Source organism: Passer montanus, unplaced genomic scaffold (assembly GCF_014805655.1).
Source record: "Passer montanus isolate IOZ18808 unplaced genomic scaffold, ASM1480565v1 scaffold67, whole genome shotgun sequence".
In the NCBI taxonomy this organism is placed as follows: domain Eukaryota; kingdom Metazoa; phylum Chordata; class Aves; order Passeriformes; family Passeridae; genus Passer; species Passer montanus.
In genome coordinates this window covers 1,146,853-1,171,952 of record NW_024371815.1, presented here as the reverse complement: position 1 = coordinate 1,171,952, position 25,100 = coordinate 1,146,853, and the positions used below count along the sequence as shown (strand labels likewise).

At 38.5% G+C, this 25,100-nt stretch overlaps 1 protein-coding gene across 1 annotated transcript in view; it reads right to left on the bottom strand.

Annotated features, from left to right (window-relative positions):
• Window positions 1-25,100, bottom strand: part of STK32B (serine/threonine kinase 32B) — a 159,142-nt gene that overhangs the window by 72,397 nt on the left and 61,645 nt on the right. The window lies entirely within an intron of this gene.

The following is a 25,100-nucleotide window of genomic DNA, read 5'->3' as shown; positions in this document are numbered from 1 at the left end:
AAATCTCCCAGTTTATATGAGCATGATACTTTATGGTGTGGAATATCCCTTTGGACAGTTTGGACCAGCTGTCCCCTGTCGTCCCTCCCAGCTCCTTGTGCAGCTCCTCACTGGCAGAGCATGAGCCACTGAAAAGTCCTGGACATAGAGTGAGCACTGCTAAGCAACAGCCAAAACATCAGAGTGTGATCAACATTATTCTCATCCTAAATTCAAAACACACCACTGTTCTAGTAAGAAGAAAACTAATTTTATCCCAGCTGAACCCAGAACCTGAAGGCAAGCAGAGCTTGAGCTACCGCCACAATACTGTCTTGTTTTAAAGATGGATTAACACCTGAATGTTGATAAAACAGAATTTAAAATACCTTTAAGATTTTTACACTCTTAAATAACCATATATTCATTCAGGTGACAAAACAGCTTACAAAGCAGTACCAATAAAATGGAAGGCCTTGAAACACACTTGGTATTTACACACATACAACTCTAGTTCAGTGCTTATGGAAAGTATCCTAATAGCATTGAGAGCTGCCGTCTCAGGGGTATTTTCCAGATTCAATAAATATACACAATGTTCTATTAGCTGAGTATTTTTTTACAGCTTGCAGTGTAGGTCCAAATTCAATAAGGACTAAAACTGCAATTTTACGGCCTAACAATACTTTTTTTTTTCAATCAGCAACCTATGTCTTATAAAATGACAGAGTCTTCGTGGTTACTGACTGAATTCTTCTGGACCCTTTCCCAGAACTGCCTGCTGAACACTCTGAGGACCAAATTTTGATGTGATTTAAATCCTGTAAATCCAAAGGTGTTCCCAGTCAATGTATTTACATATATATATATACATATATAATGTTTGGGCAAGCAGGAATTTCCATGTGTTTCCACTTACCTTGGCTCTGCTGCCATTGCTCTGTTTTTTTGTGGTCTGAGTGAACCGACAGAAACTCTCTGGATTTAGTTTCCAAATGCAACTGTATAAGATACAGTTTTCCCAAATGGGAAATGTTAAATATCTTATTTCTGATGTGAAATCACTCTTTTCTTATAAATTGTTTTAGAATTAATTTTGATGTGAAGTTATATTATCTTATACCAGGTATATATGGAGCACTGAGAGGGGATCCACAGTGATAGTGCCTCTTCCAGCACCTTTCCTCCCATGAGGTGTGTAATGTATGTTGGCTACAGATATGATTCTGTTCTCCTGAACTATAAAATTTATGCCAAGAAAATGTAAAAGAGAGAACTTCCAGAAAATATGCGCACACCCTCCCCCAGAGGCAGAAAAGTCTATATTAGATTATTTTAATTGACAGTTACGTACAGTTTCACTTTCATTCCGAGGCTTGCACTTACTGAAATGAGGCACTGCTTAGGGGTTGTCACAGATGGTTCATTTTGGATTTAATGCTTGTTATTCTTTCTGAACACAGTTCTGAGAAGTGACTTTCTCTCATGCTCTGCTCTTCTGTTGCATTTCCGTGTGACTGCCAAATGCCAGGAGGGGAAAGTAATTTTATTTGCTTATTTCTCAATGAGTCAAACCTCTGAAGCAAAATGGCAAAGTAGGTGGCACATGGTGTCTGCTCACCTCTAGAGAGGCAGAATTTTGTAATACACAAACATTTAAACAGGATAACTCCAAATACATTCAAATTCCTCCAAGTATTGTGCATTACCGAGCCTGGAGCAATTGCAAAAGCAAAGCTTAAAAGTGTAATTACATTTAAGACTTTTTTTTTTCTTTTTTGACACTGTTGCTATTTTAGGTGAAGAAATTGTAGCATTGAGCAGTGGTAAAATCATCATAGAGTGGCTTTGGTTGGAAGGGGTCTTAAAAATCATCTGCTTCCAACCCCCCTGCCATGTGTAGGGGCACCTTGCACACATTAGACCAGGTTGCTCAAAGCCCCATCCAACCTGGCCTTGAACACTTCCAAGGACAGGGCAGCCACAGTTGCTCCGGGCAATCTGTTCCAGTGCCTCACCATCCTCTGGAAAACACTAATTTTTCCCTTTAGTTATCAATTGAGTAAGGTACAGATTTTGTTTCTTTCTTTTTTATAATTTTAAAATAATTTTTGAAAAAAATTGCAGATTGAAAACTCTACTTAAAGGGTAAGTGAAATATTGTGTCTTGTCTGGGACTAAAGAACACTCTTGGTGCCTAAAGTCATATGATGACATGTCAGTAGAAATGGTACTGATACACATCTAGTTTTGAGATATAAATGTCCTTAGTCTTTTTTTTTGGGCAGAGTGTGAGATCAGGGTAAAGAGTGACAGCTGTGAACTTGCTTTTAAATCCAATGATTATTCCCTTTTTTTTTAATTATGAGTATGTTTCAAGAAGAATACTCACTCTAGACAAAAGACCCATGAGAACCATCCAGAAATAAATGTGCAATCTTGTTCACATCCAGATAAATGCTAACACTTGGTGGAACATGATTTTCACTCCAAACATGTTTTTAGGCTGATATAGTCTGGTTTTAGGCTGATATACTCTGGTTTTATGTGCTTGTGAGAAGGGAATGTGGTCCTTTGTCACCTGCCAGGCAAGCTTTTGCACAAGCTTAATTATTAATGATTTAAAAGAGAGATCAAATAAAAGCTTTCCTGCAGGGCTCAACCAACCTGCACCCATTCACTGCCTTGGGACTCTCAGGGCACTCTGGGCATCCAGGCTGGAATAACAACAGATGGGTTTTGTCCAGGGGCTGCCAGATCCACTAGTAAATCAATCTCCTGCTACCATGCCTTGCCTCTCAGGTAAACACATGAAGTGCAATCCCTAAGAACAGAGCTACAAGGCATTCCAGAAGTGGCTGTACCTCTAGAACAAAATACTTTGAACCCAAACACAAAACCCAAATAAACAAAACCCTCAACAAAACCAAAAATACCCCCAGTGACACCAAAACTAAACTGGGAGACCTTCAGAAGTACAGCTATTGAAGGCAGCATTCCCACATAGGATACTTCTCAGATTTGTCTGGGCCATCTTGACTAGATCATGATTTGCTAAGAAAGGTTGGAGTAGATGATCCTTGAGATCCTTCTATCCTTTTATTCTATGATTCTGTGATCTTTCATGACCTGTGGACGTAGCGCAAGTCAGTTTTATTTAGATGTTGAAGGTAGAATGATGTACACCAAGACACGGTGGTTGTGAAGCTCCCTATATCCTCTCTGATGTTCTGCTCTTGCACTCAGAGTTTTTGGTTTTCTTTTGTACTGATATGTGTCTCTGGTAACTCTGCTAAGCCTGCCAGAAGTGCTGTGTATACTGGTTCAGTTAAGACAAAAGCTGTATAGGCACAGTTTGAAGGAACAAGTGCACGGACATGTTCAGGATATTGAGATCTTCCCACCCCCTCTGAATTCTATCCCACTGGACACACATCTTTATGCTACTCTTACACCCTTTCTCATGGGCAGTGGTGTCTTCCCCACACAGTTGATCCAGTTAGGTCAAACCTTCATGGGTGGCATTTCTCTGTCTGGATCAGACCACAGTGTCATTAAGACCACCCCAAGACATTTTCTGGAAGATAAAGAGATTCATCCTAGTGAGACTGTGTGTCTTTGACCTAGACCACATCTTGGGCATGGCAAACAGGAGGAGGTCTCTGGAGCTGGCAGGCACTCCACTGAGCAGATCTTTCAGCTACCAATTTCTAAGCTACTGAATGCAGAGCAGGAGTTTCTCCAGGTCCTGCTATGCAGCTGGGTAACAAATGGTATAATTTTCCTTGTATCCTGCTTTAAGGACTAACAGGACTTTATGTACCAGCTTAGACAAATTTAGTGTGTCATGGTCACAAGCAATCTAGTCTTATGCCTCTCTCCCTCACACAAATGCAGTATTCTGCCTTTACATAAGAAATGAAATATTACCTTTATACTCTTGTTCTATTGAAGTATTTTAAGAAAAAAGAGCTTTTGATATATTGGTCTAAGAATTGAAATAGACAAGTGAAATATTGGCCATGGGAGAAAGGAACCTTTGAAAGTGTTGCTGCTGGTTGGGGAGGGGCTGGTGGCAAATCAGACCAGTGGAGATTAGTTTTTGAGCAAACATTGTAATTTTACTTTTGTAAGCTTCTTATCTGTTCAAAGGGAAATGACATAGAAAAGAGTTGATTGGTTTTTGAAATAAACTCAGGGGTTGTTTGGGATTTTTATGTTAACCAGGTAGCTGAGAAATACCTTCCAAATGAATTGACACATTGTAACTTATGTTGAATATTAATCAATTGATATTGAATACCAATAATACATTATTAGTTACCATAGAAACAACATTTTAATCCTTCTTGAAATGAAAGAGTAAATGACTTGAAATAATAGTTCTTGTTTGTTTCCTAAGTAGTGTCATTCTCCAGTTATAGGAAAACTGTTCTAAATACAGACCCAGCCTCTCCTTTTGCTTAGTTGAAGAAAAGTTTGAATGCATTATATTCATCTTTCTCAAAATTAAGATAAAATAATAAAGCCCATAGCAAACAGGGAATTGAATTTTTGATTATCTTCAGACTGGAAGATAAACTATTATTGAACATAGACCTTGATGGAAACACATTTAAACAAAGTACTTTTAGAATAAGTTTTATCTGTTTCCACATTTATATCTGTATATTTGTTTTAATAGTATCTAATGTTTGTATTTATAGAATATTTTTATTTATTATTTGTAACTCTGTCTTCATAAAAGCAATTACAGATGAATTATTAAGATAATTTTCCCCCTTTCATTCCTTCTTTTTAGTTAACCAGGGTAATTTTTCATTTAAATCCTTCCAGTTGAGGTATTCAGCATTCATATATCTTGTTTCATATGAATTACCTGGGGAAAATGACATAGTGATGGATATTTTATATATGATTTAAATTAAAGATTAGAAACAGATTAGAAAAAATTCATCATTAAGACTAAACCTAACTTCATAATCTTGAGGCAATCAGTTAAAGCAAAACATGCACAGTTCATACATTCAGATAACACTTCTGCTTTCCACTGAACATGACAAATGATTGATCCTTGGTGTCTCCTAACTACAAATTAAACAAGGATCATTTTCCAGTTTTCCTGTGGTAACATTAAAGGGACATGGTAATTTTTTCAATGACATCAACCCCCCACTAGAAACTGTAGATTTTCCCAGTGTAGATGTAGATGCCATTTCTTGATGTGGTTACCTTGCTTTTTTTTTTTTTTTTTTTAATTACCAGTTCAATTTGTGTAATTATGTTATAGAATACTCATCACCCACTGCAAAGCAGCAACAGATTTAACTGTTTAAGATTTCCTGCACTGAAAAAGGTCACTTAAAGGCCTGAATAATTTGACATTTGCCAAAGAACAGTTAGAGCAGAAAAATAATAGTACAGAGTTCTCTTGTATGGGTACAGTAGAATAAAATATAGACATAATATAAGGTAGTATAAGTATAGGATATATTACAGGTGGCAAAAATAGCAACTTTTTTCAGTCAAACATCAAATCATTACAAACTGCCCTGTGCTGAGAACTTGTGCTGAAAACTGTTACACTCACTGTGACTGCAAATAGCAAATACTTACCTTTGAAATACTTTTTTCATAAATTGAAGTGTCCAAGCCAACCAAATTAATGTTTTTGTTGAAGTTTGTGTTTTCTGCCAGCCAAGGACAAGCCTCAAGAGACAAAGCCTCAAGATTTATTAACTTTGTAAATACAAATATGCAAGTATTTTGAAGGAATGTTGGAAATGTCCCTTTGTAATGTCTGTTTTGTTTACATTTCTATAGATTTCTTTGTTATATCGGAAAATTGATAAACATTGGTTAATGGAATTTGAGATTTGTACTTGCAAAGTCTTTAACAGAAGTCCATTGTTGGAAAAAAAAGGAAATATGCCTGTTTCCAAACTCAGAAAGACAACAGTCATTTCCACAAATATTTTTAAGAACAAAGGACGATTACTCCCTTTATTTTTCCTATATTTCTTTATAAAGATATGAAAATATCTTTCAATATTCTCTAGGAAAATGTCTGAGAACAGAGAATTTTCTATAAGGAATTAGGTTGTTCATGCTTATATCTTCTCAAATTCTATTTAGTGCTGAAGTGACCAAATAAAACCAGTAAGAAAAATGCCTAAATAAAAACTAGCCTGAAATTAAGTTGAAAGATGACTAAAATTCGTTTCAACAAAGATAATAAGAGACTTATTAGCACAGTAAATATTTACCATTAGCTCCTGTACAGGCAAGGATAATTAATTAGAGACAGCTTAGTATTTATCCTCACAAGGAAGAAAATCTTCTCCCTCAAGAAGGTTGAGAAGACCACAAATCCTCTTTGATCTGGGAAAGAACTGTTCATCATCTGGACATGAGCTGGCCATGTGCACTCACAGCCCAGAAATCCAAAGCTGTTCTGGGCTGCATACAAGGGAGTGTGCGAAGCAGGGGCAGGGAGGGGATTCTGCCCCACTGCTCTGCCCTCCTGCAGTCAGGGCTGCATCTGTTCTGGGGCCTCCAGCACAGGAGGGACATGGACCTGCTGGAGCAAGTCCAGAGGAGACCACCAAGATGATCAGAGGGATGGAGCCGCTCTTCTGTGAGGAAATTCTGGGAGAATTGGGATTGTTCAGTCTGGAAAAGGCTTTGGGGTGACCTAACTGGGGCCTTCCGATACCTGAAGGGAGCCTACAGGGGAGAATTGGGATTGTTCAGTCTGGAAAAGGCTTTGGGGTGACCTAACTGGGGTCTTCCGATACCTGAAGGGAGCCTACAAGAAAGAAAGCATGTAGGGACAAGACAAGGAATGGCTTTAAACTGAGGACAAGTTTAGATTTGATATTAGGAAGAAATTCTTTACTGTGAGGGTGCTGAGGTTCTGGAACAGGTTTCCCAGAAAAGTTGTGGATGCCCCTACCCAGAAAATGTTCAAGGCCAGGTCTGGTGAGGTTCTGAGCAACCTGGTCTAGTGAAAGGCATCCCTGTCCAGGGCAGGTGGAACTAGATGAAATTTGAGGTAGGTCCCTTGCAGCCCAGGCCTCTCTGTGATTTTATGATCATTCCCATATGCACTGTTAGCATTTGGCTCAGCTGGGATACACAAGTTACACGACCATTCCATGGGCTGGCAGCGAGAAGTAATGAGCTAAATATGAAAAAGCAAAATGCAAAATACCTGTTCCTTACTCTTTTACTATGCACTTTGCTTTCAGCTGATGAAATAAACGTCATTACTATGTTTTTACATGCTCAAACTACAGTTATTGATCAATGCTGTTTTGAAGTTTTTAAGTTCTTTGTGAGTCCTGATCATTTAAGATGGCTAGTTTTAGAGCACATTTTCTTTCACTCACCTGGTTCTAATCAACCAATGTGTTACTCCCCCTAACTCTTTATTTCTGCCTCTGTTTTTCCAAATTCTAGGGGAGTAAGAGGTCATTTGAGATGTGGGTTATGGTAGTAATTGTAGATGGTGAAAAAGGTCAAGCTAAGATTCAATGTTAGGAAGAAATTCTTTACTCAGAGGCACCAGAACAGGTTGTCCAGAGAAGCTGAGGATGGCCTATTCATGGAAGTGTTCAAGGCCAGGTTGGATGGGGCTTTGAGCAGCCTATTCTAGTGGGAGGTGTCCCTGCCCATTGGAAGTAGATGACCCTTAAAGTCCCTCCCAACCCTAACCATTCTATGAAAATATGGTATTTTGTTTGTCTTTCACCATGATGATATGGTAGAGAAATCATTAGAGAAACCATGTGCTTAAATGTAGGTGGTCATCTACTAAATAAGAAAGAGTTCCTACAATTTTCTGTTCCTTTTAGGCTGGGACTAAAGAGCTTAGATCCAGGGTTTGCATATCATCCACAGTCATGTGAGATCTTTTACACTGTGATTAAATAGTGTTCACTGAACATTAAAATAGACACACAGAATAATTTTGGATGGAAAAGCTCTTCAGATGTCAGGAATTCCAAATTCCAACCTCTTCAAAGCAGGGCTAATTTCAAACTAGGTCAGGTTTTCTGGGACCTTATCCAGGGCAGTTTTGAAAATCTCCAAGGATGAGAATTCCACAGCCTCTCAGGGAAGCATGTTCCAGACACTCATTTAGTCTTGAGGAGATATTTTGCTTATATCCAGTTAGGTACAAGCAAATATTCCTCTTGCTGACCTATGTCACTTGTGTCACTCATCCTTTCAGTGTACATGAGTTTTTCTCCATCTTCATGTCATCACCACCACATCTTTGGGTAATGGCTGTAATTAGTTCCCTCCCTCAGCTCAGCAGCATCATGTCCCTGCTCTGCTCTCCAACCCAAGAACAATGATACTTCCTCAGATCTTGTAGAAAAGGGCTGGATGAATTATTTCAAGGAAGACCACTGCAGTAGGTAAATTTTGAGAAAATAAATTACATTAGTTGAAACTTTCATGAACACTTAAGGCCTAGAAAATTTCAGACAAATAGAATGAATTTTTGGTACACTATGAACAATCAAAGGGAGGAAAAAATCACACTGCTATCAATTATTGTGACTCTGGAAACATTTTTATTCCCACATATTAAGAGCTCTGTTTTTGCAAAAGGCTGATCTCTAAAAGTGTTTTCTCATAATTTGTTTTTCAGGAGAAAATTAATTACTTTTCTGGCTCATTTGCTCATATACTTGTAGACTTAATGGCACAGTCTCATGATAAAGTCTGTGTTTTCTCAAACGTTATTAGACCAATGATAAAGTAAGACTTGCAAATGAATGCAAAATAGGCTCATTTCTCAGTCTATTTGTTTGGGATTTTTAGCAGACTTGGATGCAATATCCTCAAAGCTCATTTTAATTGTTCTGCTATCATGAAAAGCATGCCAGCTTTCACCAGCCTCACTCAGTTTTACTCTCTGAGACCAAAGTCTGCTTCATTCTTCATCAATTGTCTTCCAAGTGTTTTGTCCTTCATATATCTTTTGTTGAGTGGAATAAAGAAAAGTCTCCACTATCATCTGTTCTATTTATAGTCTTTAAAATAGACACATCACAATTATACATGAGAGCTCTATTTTGTTTGAGCAAATTAGAACATATATAGAAGGTCCTTGGGATTTGTTGATACTCTCATCTGAATGCAGCCTCTAAACTCCATTCAGCTGTGCTGGAGATGTGCTGTGACTTGGCGAATGTTCACCAAGTTCTTCATTATCACTTCGTGTTATTATCACTGCCAATTTATAGCACTTCATATGCACGTGGCACTACAGCAGTAGCAATTATGTCTACAGTGCCAACGAGTCTCTCTTGTCCCCAGCTTGTCTCAAGCACTTCCAATTAAAGCAGGCAACAGACAGCTTGTGTGATGAACTCAGGGAAACTGCTCACAGAAACAAGCGCCCCACCACCAACACAGGAAACAGCTCACCTAGGAAAATAGGTACCTGAGAAATCTGTGGGTGAGGAAAAGGCTTGTGTGGAATAATGGACTGAAAACTTGTACCTCATTTGAGATGCAGATCAAGATATCAGCCTGTAACTTGCAGATCTTGATATATTAATAAATTATGGAATAACAGAATCCTTTAGATTGGAAAAGACCTGCAAGATCAAGTCCCACCATTAACCCAGGACTGCCAAGTCTACCACTAAACCATGTCCTTAAGACTCACATCTACATGCCTTCTGAACACCTCCAGGGATGGTTACTTTACCACTTCTCAGGGGAGCATCTTCCAATGCTTGACATGGTCCACTCTGATAAGTAGAAAATCAAGCACAAGAGGAAGGAAGCCAGCATGGATGAGCAAGGACATCCTAACTGAACTCAGAGAGTAAAAATAAGTGTACTAGAGGTGGAAGTAGGGGTGAGTGATCCAGGAGGAATACAGAGTTGTTATCTGGTCTTGTAGAGATAGGGTTAGGAAAGCCAAGGCTGACCTGGACTACTGCATCCCATTCTTGGCTCCCCAGTCCATGAAGGGTAAAGTGCAGGGCCACAAAGATGAATAAAGGACTGGAGTATTTATCATGTGAGGAAAGGTTGGGAGAGCCAAGACTGTTCACCCTGGAGAAGTGCAGGTTTAGGTGAGATCTCATCAATGTGTACAAATAGCTGATGGGCAAAAACGAAGAAGAGGGAGACAGACTCTTCTCTGTGGTGCTCCGTGACAGGCCAAGAGGTAATGAGCACAAATTAAAACACATGAATCCCATGTGAGCACAAGGAAATACTTCTGTGAGGATTGTCAAACAATGGTTGGACAGGTTCCTCAAAGGGGCTGTGGAGTCTTCCTTTGAGGAGATACTAAAATCCCAACTGGGAAACCTGTCTTAGGTGACTCTGAGGGTTTGCATCAGGTGAACCCCAGATGTCATTCCCAAACTAAACAATTCTGTGATTCTGCAACTTTTTCATTGCAGCAGCTAACTGGCTTTCTAAACTACATACAATTAAAGGGGTATTGAAGAACAGAGCAGAGGTTTGTCTCTGGAGACAATAGAAAATTTCCTGTTTCTCTTCCCTCTTTCTCACAACCTTATTTTTTGAGGTTCATAGCTCTTCTGTTTAGTAGAAGGTTTTTAAAAAATTAGTTACCAATGCTAATAGCTAACTACTAAACAAGGATTTCACCTGATCAAATAACCCAAATAATTGGAGCACAGAGCAATAAAATTGTGCTAGGACAACAGAAGTTGATGAAAGAAAACTGTTACAGGTCTGGACTTATGCTTTCTTGAAACCCAAAGTTCAGCAATCAAACTTGTGATAGATTATCACAAATTATTCCAGGCTATATTTTTAACTTCAAACACTGCAATATTTTAGAGACAATTTTGAGTCTTTTTTTTCAGTTTTACGAAGCAAAGAAACATCAAAATTGCAGCACTTATCATTAAGCTTCAATCATAACAAATTTAATCTTCAGCACATGATTTATTGAATGAACAACAAATCACACAGTGGAGTTAAGAACAGGTATATTTTTTTGCTGTGTGTAACCTTAGACACTGCACTGATTGTGTATATGTATCTCTGTGTGTTTGGCACCCTGCATGGGCTGAGAGGCTTAAAATAGTGCTTTTCTTTTTCATTTACTTAGGCATGCACAAGATTTTCCTCTGAGCTACACAAACCCCTTCATTTTCCTGGTATGGAACCTAGAAAAAGGCAGATTAGTCTTTCCTTGCATGCATACACCTTCTGTGGTTAGTTTTCTCACTAGAATTGGACAAATTTCCTATTATCCCTTCCCTCTTCCTGACTTCACCATAAAGGAAAATTTCTCACTGCTACTGAAATAAATGTTCATCTTATTTTGGTTTTCTTAGAAATATACAAACACTCTTCAACCAGCTTCCAGAGAATCTCTTCCACTCAGGTATAATCCTGGTGAATGAAGCCAGCTACTCAAAAGGTTCCACTCAAGCAGTTTCTCTTAATTTTTGTCAATAAAATAGTTAATTTAAGACTGTGGTGCTGATGTATGATGCTTTCAATAACATGTAGATGCCTACAAACATTTTCATTCCTATCAATATGATGTACCTTATTTCTTAATTGTGGGTATTTCTAAAATGTTAACATATATTAGACAAGATGGACCAAAACACATTCCACTCTGTCAAATCTTCACTAGCTTGTTTCAGACTTACCCTCTTAATTGGCATGCAAGTTATTTTGCAAGCTTTCCAAACCCAAAAGATGAAGCAAAAATCTGAATAGTAATGTGAAGAATGTAGTGCAAAGCAAATTAGGCTTATTGTTTCTCTGTCATTTTAAACGAGGACAGAAAGCTGTTTTCAGTTTAAATTGAAAGACAATTTCTTTCATACAAAAACTTCCTTACAAAATTCAATTTCCATGCAAAGCCCAATCCTTCTGGTAGGAATGTAAATAACAGTGTGATTTAAGTGATTCTTCAAGCAGCATGAGCATTTTCCTTTTTACTTTTGTTTCTCACCCATACACCAAATCTAGGAGAAACCTTAAAAATCCAAATGGCAGGTGCTCAACAGCTTACTAGAATTGAGTTTCTAAGACTTAATTTTGTCTAGACTGGGACAAAAGTCCAGACTTAGAGCAATTTTGGTCCAGACTACCTTTGGGTGCATGATTAATGTACTTTGGCTTAGAAAAGTAGTTTCTCTGTGGTCACTGTGCAGTAAGCAGGACACCTATGGTCCTGCTCACAGCTGTGGGAACTGCCCTCTGGCAGTTTTCTCTTTTCCCACTGATCACAGAGGCAGACCAAGGCAATGAGGCTGATGTTTGAAGCAAGCTGGAAAGAATTCAAGTTCTCTGGAGCTTGTATTTTCTGTTTTGGGAAGTTCCTAATATGGTCAGCACATCACATTCACATGTACATTTTCACTGGTACAGGAGGGTTGATAATTATGACTGACCCTCACAGAGCATTTGTTGTTTGATCAACAGAGAAAAATATTAGATTTTCTGACTTATGCTGGTCTTAAAAAATTCTGAATTCCTTCCATAACTGTGGTGCATATCTTGCTTCTTATCCCTTAATTGATCTTATATTTAACTCCAGGAAGATAAACCTTCATCTATTCAGGTTAAAAAGACAGGAAAGTCATTAACTTGCAAACGACATTATGATGCATAAGCCAGGAAAAAAGACAAATAATAAAAATTTCCCTAATTTTCTATCTATGTTGCTTAACCCCATCTGAAGAATCTTTTTGTTGATGTTCAATTTCACGTAAAGGGCACTTTGTTCTTTAATAAGAACAAGACCTAGTGCAAAGAGGCATGGAAAGAGTAAGGAGCTCTTCAGGTTAGGGATTCTGAATTGAGATTCTTTAAGGCAGTTATAAGAACAAGTAAATTAAATAAACACAGGCAATTCTTCTGTGCTTTTTGTTAATTTATTTTTTAATATTGCTGTCTCTACATTAACCCCAGCATATCAGTGGAGCTCAAAGGAAGAAAAGCCGCTCAAAAATCTCCCACATTAGTCCCACATAATGATAAGCATTTGAGTTTCTCCAGATACTGCAGTGAACTGTCACACAGCTGGACCCAGAGCAACCTGCACAGGCTCACAGAACTGTGAGGATTCAGAGCAGGACATCTCTGTGGTTATTTCTCAGCCAGCAGCACTTTGTGCTCATTAATTTGGGTGTGAGCACTCAGATAATCAATGCCCATGATTATTAGTGTCCTGTCTCAGGGCAGCTCTTGTGCCATGCCCATGCCATGCTTACTGCCAGAGGAGGCAATGAGGCTTACACTTGTACTTTGTGCATGTGCCACATCTTCATGTCCCCTTCTTTTCCTAGAAAGTGGAACATCTTCCCTTGGCAGATCTTTTGAGGCTTTTTATTTCCTGAAATGTGCAGCACTGAGAGTACTGTTAGGAACATTCTTTGATGCTCTCAGCATATAGAGAAGTTGTTTAATACAGCTCTAAGAGCATGGTTAGAACTACAGCTCTACAGAAAAAAAGGAAGGAAACCCTTTTACTGCTTTATTTTATCCATTAATTAAGCAAATCTCTGAGAACCAATATATTTTTCAGAGAGGATGTGCTGAAACGGAATTTATGGTCTCATCAAGTGAAAAAAACTCCAAACCCAAACTCTAGTTCTGCCTGTATTCTCTTTGTTTAAATTTTCTGGGAATGGATCTCAATGATTCACTTTCTTTATTCATTGTAACTGCTGCCAAAGAGCAATGTTTTTGTCATGGCAGAAATTTATTTCAGAATATGAATAATCAAACCTTACTGGCACCCTTAGATTCAGAATCTTGCTTTTTCAATTCCAATTATAGTCACAATAAATGTTATGATTTGTTATAAAATTGAGATAACTCTCACCTTTCTAATTTATAGTTGAGTTTATCAAGTTGATTCAGAGCAATCGCAGAGAAGCAACTTCAGATTGTAGTCAACTACTATCATTCTATCTCACCCCAGACATTTAAATTATTCTGCAAAATTGTCTGTCAAGCCTTCAGTGTTTCCTCTTTTTTTTAATTTAACATGGCAGACTCATGTCATTTGTGGTAACTTTGCTCAGGTTAATAGGGGTGCAGAGAGGAGGAGCATGTCAAACTGTCAGGAGCAAGGGAGACACCCCAATGAGTGCAAAGAACATCACCTTCAAAAGAACCATTGCACTGAGGAGGGGTCATGCACTAAATCCAGGGCTGTACAGAGGGCCTTTCTCATCAAACATCTTTTTTTCCAGATGCAAACAGAAGCAGACATGAAAAAAAAAAGCTGGCTGACAGGCATTACTTCTGCCTCCATATATAGGGCTTCATGAACCACTATTTCTGTGTTAAGAATACAACAAAATGCAGAAGTAAATTAATTAAATAATTAAGTTATTAAATATAAATTAATTAATTAAACAGTAGATCTAAATGGACTTACTGGTGTCTATCAGGAGGACTCCCCTGACTGGATGTTCTGCACTACTGCAGGCTACCTGCCAGAGAGAGGCTGTGCTGTTGGTCAAGAAGATGAGACAAGGAATAAAATGGATGCAATGGTTGTGGATGGCCAAATGTTCAGCTGAAGAGCTACAGGTCTGTATTGATGAGCAAATGGCAGGGTAGTTGCTTTTTCCAGGGACTCCAGACAGGAAGGAATGTTGCTTCCTTTCCTGACCTGTCCTGCGTCTGCACAACTATGTCCTGATCTTACCTTGAATCTCTCTTAACCCGTTTCCTTAGAAAGAAAATGAAGGAAATTTAAGCAACTTTGCTTCAGAATTAGTTTCATTGATGCTTATAAACATCCATGGAAATATCAGATTTTTATTTTTCTTTTTAATGTGTGTCCAAACAGTACAAAAGCCTGGAAAGGCACCAGTCTGGTGACATGACAGCTTCAGAGCAGGGCAGTCCAGACACTAAGGTGGGTGTAGATCTTGTGGCTCAGGCAATCCAGCAGCCTGCATATGGAGGAAGAAGGCAGAAATCCAACCTGGGAGCTCTTTCTTCTTCACAACCCACTAGCAAAGGAGTCAAGAGTCTGGCTGTCTAACAGTCCTCCAGGCAAGACAAGAAGGGGGCAAGTTTCCAACAAATTTTTTCCTTAATTGACATGTCTTCAGAACATTTGATTCACTTTAATTGAGGTTCTTCTCATTTTTCTGTAAAAGTCTCAGCCAGATTCTAACAAACAGCAAATTTATCTTACTCCACATGAAGGGACAATGATTATAAGCTGTCCCCCCAAGTTGTATTTGTCTTAATTTGAAGCAATAATTGAAGTGGATCTGACTCCCAGTGCTAAGGCTGGCAGCTGTAGCTAAATTGGATGGGACAATGGAAACAATATATTCCTTTAATAAGCTCTATGAGACTGAAAAACGTTTGCATTTGGGACTGGGACCAAGAAAGAAACATCACTTTGTTGAACACACTAACCAAGCTTCTAGCAGAGGCTGATGGCAATTTATACACAATAGCAGAAAGTGGGAAGATACTTTTAGCATTCAAATATGTAGCCAGAAGATGTAAATTTATCCTTGGACAAAGGGAGGCAAATAGCTGCAGAAAAAGGATGTTTCCTTTGTGAATTCCTGTATTAACTACAGTCAAGTACAGACATGGCAATGCAGTGGAAGCAGTCAAGAAAGCTGAAATTCTGAGAATGAAGTTGGGTAACAGCCTAAAACCAAAACTAGCAGGGATCTTACTTTTTTTTCTTGGCCTCACATTCTTCTGAATTCTTAGGCCACATTTTTAAATAGGCAGGAAAAAAAGCAGGAAATTTTTTGTATCTATGAGTTTATCCATGTGCAAAAATGGAATCACCTGTATACACCCCTAAGCACTACACCAGTGTGATAAATCTGTCATCTCTCTTCTCTTTTCTAATTTTCAATATTCAGCACCCTCACAAACTTGTCCTTAGAAAGAAATGATGAGTGCAGAGCATCCTGCATATCCTACTGAGGCCGTTAGCCCACTGTTCTGGTTTGTGGTTCTGCCTCAGGAAAGGAAATTGTATTGCAAGATGTAGTTGCAAGACTGGCTGCTCTGCAAAACAGAAATTAAAAGAAAGGAAGGTTTTTAACAATGGGCAAGGCACACACTGCCTTCTGTCACTGCTCTGCATTTTGTCAACAGCATCCCATTTTAACAGGAGCACAGATCTTTGTTGTGCCTGGCCAGATGCCAAGGTCAGAGGTTTTTCACTCTGACTTCCCAGTGCAGGAGCAACCAGACAGCACTGGTTAGAGATGAAACAGTCTGCTTCAAATGGTTACTTATGAGAAAAACAACATGAAATTTCTTTGTCTTTACACACCAGCTTATTACGTAGAAGGGAGAGAACAAATGTCCCATGGACCACTGTCATTATCCCTGCTTATCCCTGTTTCACTCCTGAGAAAGGATTCCATTTGCCAGCAGGGAGGAGGGGAGTCTGGGCTGTGACACTGCCCAGCTGTTCTTTCACATCCAGCCTGTGGACTACACATTGTCCCTTTATTTACCTGCTGTCCTCAACTTGGGTTCCAAGATCTCCACCCCAGGTTGCTGCTTTTAGAGATTTATATTATACCAAAGCATCTCCCTTCCATTTTGGCTCTGCACCAAACACATCCACCCAAATTGCTTTCCAGTGAAGCACCTCTGATTTAATCACTGAGCAGTGATTAAGTTCACTCATTAAGTGCATATAGTTCATACAGAAAAGCAGATTCAAACCAGAACCTTTAAGCAAACCTTCTCACCTGCTGGGAGGCAGGCCATTTAAAAAGACCACCAGTTTTTGCATAGAAGTGACTGGCATTTTCTTACTTATGAAATGTGGAAAGAAAAACTATTTAATCAGAAAAGCACAGAAGTGGTCTCATATGTAACATAACATTTATAGTGAGGTGGATGTGATGATGGTCTGTGCTCAGAAAGATAAGAGCAGAGTATGAGATAAAAATTCACCTCAAATGAATAATCAAGAGAATAATGTTAAAAAAAAGGGGCTAATACAATTATTTTCCCAAATGCCAGTGTAAATCACCTTATCTCACAGCCTCAAGTCCTCTCTCACAATATGGCAGAAAAATAATTAATAACAAAAATATGCATTCACACCCACCACACTAAACCCCAAAGAACTGGATACAAAGAAATTACTACAGAAGTAAAAAAATGTACATTTAAAAGACCCACTTAAGATATCTATAAGGAAGGATAAACTTTTTTTTTCCTTTGCTATCATTATTTTGGTTTTGGCACTGCTGATGCACAGCACTGGTGACAATTCTCAGAAGGATGATCTAGTGGGAACTGGAAAGGGAACAGAAGAACATCAGCATTTGGTGGAATGTCAATAGGGTGAAAACTGTGAAATCAGCTGATGGCAGCATGAGGCCATCAAGGTACCAGCAGAACTGAAGTTTGGTCTCCATGACAATGTCATAAATTGTGTATGAAATTAATATTTAAAAGGCAGGAAGGAAGTCCTCTGAAGCACCAGGATTTCATTAGAGAGCACATGAAAAGGCCAGTAGACACCTTGAACTAAATATTTCCAGAAAAACATTTTAACAGCTGGAAAAGTCATTCAGTACTTTCTCCAAGTCCTCAGCCATTCTCCACATCAGAGTTATAACTATATTCTCTGTAGCAAAACCTTTGTAGCATTGATGTAGCTCATACATTTATCAGATCTGCTAACATGTACATTTGAATTTTACAAATATTCGGAAATATGCACTTTCTTCCCACCTAAACAATTTTAATTTTATACCTATCAAGAGTTAAGATTTGGGAGACAATTAAAAGGTGTTTTAGATGGTTAATAATTTTACCTCTAACAGGTGGATTTGCCTTGGTTTTTGGTGTTTAATCATACTGTGCCACAAAAAAATTACCCAAATGCTTTTAAACAATTGGTGAATATCCAGTTCAGCTTTTTATAACTTTTCTTATATGTAATTACAGATTATTGGGTATTTATTCATTTGTTTACTAAAAGAAATTTGTGTGTGTTTGGCCAATAATTCACAAAAAGACGTTGATTGATTTTGCTCTCTCAGCTTCTGCATTTCAAGATAGCAGGTCAAACCCTGATTTTTTTAATTTTGGGGAATTCTGAATGGCAAAACTTTCTAGGACCTTCCATTTCTTCCTTTTTACACAGACATAACTATTACTATCCTACACGTGCCAAAATGAAGCATAGTAAGGAGCAGAAGAGAGATAATGTTAACTGAGAGTTTATTTCCTGAAGTCAAATTAGTAAGGAATAGCATTTTCAAAATGCCATATTAAGTTCACAATAAACTGCTTTTGCTACATCAGTACACCAGTGACTTTTACATTAGTTCCATATTTTAAATGACATGAATTCAAGGAATTTCAAACCCACCTCATTTTCCAACCTCTCCTGCTCAAATGAGAACACCCAGTTTCAGGGACTCTGCCAGCTCAGAGAATCAATCTCTTCATTAAAAGAAAACTGAAGTGTTCACAACTCATTAGCACTAATCTTGTCTATTAAATCATCATAATTGTCACCTCTCCCAGAACAGACCCATTTCTTGTCAAGAGTGTTCTCATCTCTTACCAGCTCTTCCCCACACTTATCTGCATGGTTCCAAAATCTAATGTTTCATTTTAAGTAATATCCTTCTTTCCACTTGCTCTTCAAGTTCCGGTGTTCAAGGTCAGCTAACCACAGCATGCCCCTAGGATAAGGCACATGGGCAACCTGCTCTATCTGCTCTTTCCACTCTCCACATCCCACAGAGGCAACCTGTGTCAGTTTTATGAGCACTTTATTCGTACAGTATCATCAGGGTTGCTGTTTTTTCCAGGGCAGGACTTGTTGCTATCAGCAGAAAAGCTTCTGTGTAAAGCCACTCCTTGCTTACCCCTCTATTTCTATGTCGAGGGTTTAGCTCCTGCACCTCAGGAGTCATGAGATACAGCACAAATACACAAAGATTATTAAAATTAAATGTATGAAGCAAGTCTCCTCCCAGCAGTCATCTTTATGCAGGAAAAGGAGACATCTTCAAAGCCTTTAAAGAGGAGTATCACATTGGTATGAATTAAAGAATTAATAGGCCTCAAGTACAATACTGATTAGTGACTTTTAATGGGTTTCACAGCATCCCTGTGAATTACGTGGGTAACACTCATGTCTCCATTCTACTAATACATTTGAAGTAATAAGATAACCTAAAGCTGCTGAGAACTGTTCATCTTGTTAGTGGAATCCAATATTGAAAGGATTTCTCAATTCCTATCTGTGGGAACACTGCCAGAAGAGATCAGGTCAGCTGTAACATCAAATGCAATGAAACGATGCCTTGGTGTGTATCTTTCAATTATTTTAAACAGTCAGTGACTGTAATTGCCTTTCTTTCTAATGGTTGGTTTTAATTAGGCAGCAGCTCATTAGTATGTCACAGTTCTTCTTTAAATACTCTGGTAGAAAATTTCTTTATTGATATTTCAGGTGATTCAAAAGAAAAAGAGGAAAATTTCATTACCAAAACTTCAGATTTTGGCAATTGTTGCAGAAAGATTATCTGATTCTATGCTGGAATGCTGTGGCTTTTAGTGTTCATATTATATCAAATTTCTTAAAGACTGATGAGATATAGGACATTTGTAATTCACTGGTGAAAGAGGTCATATGACCAACAAATGAGTCTAAAAGTCTAATGGAGATTTGTTAGATTTAATAATGCAAATAAAATGCTGCTGTTTTCAATGAGTTGTTGGATTTTAACCAGTGGAGTCAATAATTGCCAGCTACTGCTTATAGAAATGTGAATATCCTGACAGAGTGGTTTCTGGGCTATTGTATCTGCAAATGTGATTCTCTACAGTTGATGGGATGTTCATTTTGAATCTTGACTGGTTAACCTTGGCATATGCCTTTAGCTGAACAAACACTTTATGCTGCTTCTTACCACTCAACTGATGTGTAAGTGATTTTACAGCACAAGAAACAGAGTGAGTGTTGTCAAAATAGAAGTTTACTTAGGAAAATTATTCCAAGCTGGTGCAAAAAAGCAATTAAGATGAACACCTATCATGAGGATGATAATTATATATCACGTTTCACATAATTTAGAGAGAGGACGTGGAAGTTTAATGTAAAAATTTTACAAAATGTAGAACTTTGGGGTAAGGTGTATGAAAGTCTGTCAAAGAAACAAAACATCAGTCCACCTGTAGACCATTAAGTAAAATATTCAAGTGATCTAAATCACCCATTTATACAAAATTGCCTAATATTTTCAGGCCACCAAAGACAAAAGTAGGTATTTTGATTGCGAGGAATCAATGAGGTGAGCTTTCCTGTAGCATAAATGATTATATAAGGTCCCATTTTCACATTTGAGAAGGGAGAGTTGATGGCACCACATTCACTCTTTACTCACATTTGTTCTGTCTCAGAACCAAGCTGTTTGAAACTGCCCAAAGAATTTAACTATTGGAATAAAATTTAGTAAGAAACATTCCAGGGTTAATTTTATTCATTGATCAGCAGTATTTTTTTTCTCTGTTAATCTCACAGAGGACACAGTGGGATTTGGGCAGTAGGGAATACTGACAATATTGATAAAGCCAGAGACACTCTTATGCTTTTGAGCCATTATATTTGAAGAAAAATATCATGATCTTAAAAATAAACATTTTCAGACTTCTCTTTTTGTTCCTGTTTTAGAAGCTTTAAATTAATATATTTGAGCTCTTCACCACTACATGGTAGTCACACATTAACTGATGTGCTTCAGAGGTGAGTCAATTTTCCACAGTTCCTCAACTGAAGTATAATATAAATAGATAAAAACAACACATGGAAAAAATAAGCTTCTTTCATATTTTACGAATACTTTATCAGGGTTCATTCTTCCTTTTCCACAATATTTAATTTCTTCTCCTATAAGCACTTGGATAGTTCAGAAATGCTTCTGAATGACACATGTCACTCAACTGTCAGCTCCCCCAGTGAAAAAGTATTTTGTTCAAAACACAGTTTAGTCAATAGATGTCCCTTGGCTCTATTGTTTTACTTAAAGACCACCAGAAATATTCCTGAACTATATTTGATTGAAATGGTTGCTGCTTTTACAGATGCAGTTTTTGCAGTTGAGATCTAATTTGCCAGTCACTGATCCCCAAAACTTGGTTTCCACTTGCTAAGGAAAATGCATGATGAAGTACAGCATATTCTGACTTTGATCTGAACATCTAAGCCTCCATTTGGAGGACAAACACACATGAATCAAAGAAAAGTATAAAACTCTGGGGTATATCCTAATTTCAGAGCAGCAGTTGCACTTAGTTCTGAACTTTCTACTTGACTATTCACTTAATGGAATGAAATAGAATTGTAGCAGGAGGCAGAATGTGATTCAAGCTCAAATCTGGCTTTTGAATTACAAATGGCTGTATTATCTTTGCACCAAGAGAAAGGCAAAGTAGTAGCTAATAATCTACAACAGAATCAACATACACAAGAGAAGAGAAGTTAATTTGCATGCTTTTCAATTTTTACGGAAGACTGGAAAACAAAATCTAGCAAGCAAGATTAATTTATATGTTAGAAGAGTACTTTGAAGAGAAAAACACATGAAAATACATAAAGGGAGAGCAGTGAGGGAGAAAAATCTCTCAGCAGGGAATTCTTCAGTTATTTGTCAAAACTAGGCAGATAGTGATGCATGAAACAAGTCAACAGTTTCCTAACAATTGGAAGACGTTCCCAAACAAAGACCACAGCACAAGGAGAATACTTTTGCAAGAACAGCACCACAACCAGTCATTTTGTATGCATTTAAATGAACTTCAGGTCTCTCAGTTTATAAATAAGATAACAGCTGGAGATACCACTGTTAGACACAGAACACACGTGAGCTGATCTTCAGCAAACCATGCTCACGTCCCACTTCACAAGCAGTGAAGCCTGGATGACAGACACTGCAAGTACATACAGCATTACCTCAAGTCAGGAAAATTGCTTCTGGTTTTAGTTTGGTATTTTTTTCACTACTTTCAGACATGCTTAATCTGCTAAACTCATAGATTATTTTAAAGAGGAGAGATGAAGACTCCCCTCTTGAAAAATGTCCTCATAGTAGATTTCTCAGTGTTTAAAAGAGGACAATCCCTTCCCACAAAAGAACCAAAAATAAAGAAACAAACAAACTGCTACAAAAATAAAACCTACTAACAAACAAAAAAAAAAGCCAAAACCAGTTCCTCATGCACTGTCTGTTCATGTTGTCACTTTGATATTTGACCTTCCTGTGAATCTCACATACAGAGAAAGGGCAATTTATGAGGTTCTGCTCCATGGAGTAAAAGGAGCATTTAATTTCAAAATGTAGGCAGCTGTGTACATTGGGTAGACAGCATCTGTTTTGCATTAATGGTCAGGAGAGCAGGTGCTGACTCTTCCTGTAGAATAGAAATCAGCCTGCACTGTGCTACCATGCCAAAAGACCTCTTCTGTTCTTGTGCCTTACAGAGCTGTAAGATTCATCCATATTCTACCCATGTGCTAATGATTTTCCATCAATCCCCCTGGCATGCTGGATGATCCTGGCATACCCTCTATGCCCAGCCATTCTGAATGTAGTCAATACAGAGTGACACCTTTTAAAGTGATCCTGGGGCTCAAACGTCACTGGTGGCCCACATTTGAAGCACAATTCAAGCTGTATTTATCTAGACTTGAACTAATACTCAGTAGAAAACCCAAACCTTTTCTTACAACCTCTTCGTCCAAGTGATAAGGAAAATTTGAAGCACAATTCAAGCTGTATTTATCTAGACTTGAACTAATACTCAGTAGAAAACCCAAACCTTTTCTTACAAGTTCGTCCAAGTGATAAGGAAGCCATGAAATTCTGTGGCCAAAGGAGCCAGTGTAGCAATGGGACAAGGGAGAACTGAACTGCTCCTTCACCTGGCTTCTCCCAGAGCTACAGCACAGGAAATACCACTCCTTGATGGGCCACCCAAGTCTGAGTCCCACTTCCAAAGGGATCCACACTTGACATGTGTATTATTTCCCAGTAGGAGACTGCCATCCTGGATAAGGCCACTGGTGGTGCTTGTGAGTGCTGTGTGTTCTGCCTGTGCCAATCTGTGTGCCTGGCACAAGTATGTGTGTGGTGCAGGGTTTGGTTACATATATGCCTGGTGGGAAAACATGCTCAGCCTTTCTCCTGGTGAGACCTGGAAGCACAGAGCTCTTCTGGACTGCTACACTTTGCAACCCATGACAGAAACAGTGATATTTCACCTTCAGAGAACTGAAATTGCACCAGCAACAGTACGATTTTGCAACAAACTTCTTTCAAAATGGGAATAATTTTAAATCCCTACTTATCTGCATCTTACAGATCTGATTTTAACAAACCCATTTGATGATGTTATTTCAGTGGAAAAATCAAGATAAGACAAGACATCGTGTCATTTCCCTGTTACTTTCCAGACTCTAACACACATTAATATGCTTATGGGTTCTGCTAGCAGGGATGGTGACATTTGAGTAGCCCTTTTAATTAATTTTGACCTTTTGTCGTCAATAAATAATTTCCAAATATATTTTGCCCTTGTTCATGGCAAGTTTTTGCTGTAGATTGGATGGAGTGTTGTGTTTTCAGAGTAATTGGTAAACAATGCTGGATCACTAAGCAGGATTCTTCTGTAGAAGGGCAGTGATACTGGAACAATAGAACCATGTCAGACTCAGAGACACAGATTGAGACCCAGTCAGAGGTGCTGGAAATTTACCAGAAATCCTCAAGTTCCCTAAATTATTTAATGGTGAGAAAAATCCAGGGCTTCCTGGCTGAAAAGCTTTGCTGAGTTAATTCTTCTGTATCAGTGGAAGGTGTGCACTGCACCTGCAGCCAGGGCTGACTGTACCTGTCATGGTTAACTCCAGCTGGCAGCTCAGCCACTCACTGCCCCCACACTGGGATGGAGGAGAGAACCAGAATGGGAAAAGTGGGTTGAGATAAAGGCATTTTAATAGGGAAAGAAAAAGGCATATGCCCAAGCAAAGCAAAACAAGGAATTTATTTTCCATGGGCAGGCAGGTGTTCAGCCATCCCCAGGAAAGCAGGGCTGCATCACATGTATCAGTGACTTGGGAAGGCAGACACCATCACTCCAAATATTATCCCCTTCCTTCTCCTTCCCCCAGCTGTATGTGCTGAGCATGACTTCATTCATGCAGCCATATGATCTGGAGCATCCCTGTGGGCAGGTGTCCTGGCTGTCCCCTCCCAGCTCCTCGTGCACCCCTCACTGGTGAGATGCTGAGGAGCAGAAAGGTGTAGGCACGGCCCAGGAACAGCCAAATCCCTGGGTCACCAACTGTTTCCAGCACAAATCCCAGCACAGTCCTGTGCTGTGCAGGCAATTAACCCTACCACAGCCAAACCCAGCCCGTATCTTACCCCCACAGCTGCCCAGGGCACAGACAAATTTACTGCTTTTCTATTGCTCTGCCCTTCTGCAACATTTGTGAGTATCAAACAAGGCAGAGTCGGCAGTGGCTGCTTTCTATTGCTGTGCTGTGATGTGCATTTAAAGCAGAATGGAAATTCTAGTTTTTCACCTTTGCAGGCGAGATTCAAGTCCTGCTTGCTGCATAATGTTTGTTGGAGTATTTTTAAATTTTCTGAGCAAGACATTAAAACATTTCAATTTGTCTTCAAGACAAAGTATTTCCCTGCATCCTAAAGTCCCCAGTCAATAAAAATGGATAGGTTTTCTATACAGAAAAATTATCATAATGTCTTGGGGATTAAATCTCAGAATTCAATTAATTCTGATTTTGATCAATCACTTCCCAACTTCTTTGCAATTTAAAGAGCTGCACAAAGGGAACACAGAATATCCTAGATGCCCAGCTTCTTACTTTTGCCATTATAGTTGCCATAATTCATTATGTATGTCCTATTTTCTTCATGGACTGTGAATGTATCTTGGATTTAGAAATAACCAGTGGGTTGTTTCCACTCACCCACTGCACAATACAAGTCAGAAGCATTTTACTCAAGCTTTCATTTACTGTGAGTAATAGTTAGTATTTGACTGTATAAATTAGTTTAAAGGCATTTAAGCAAATTGGGTTC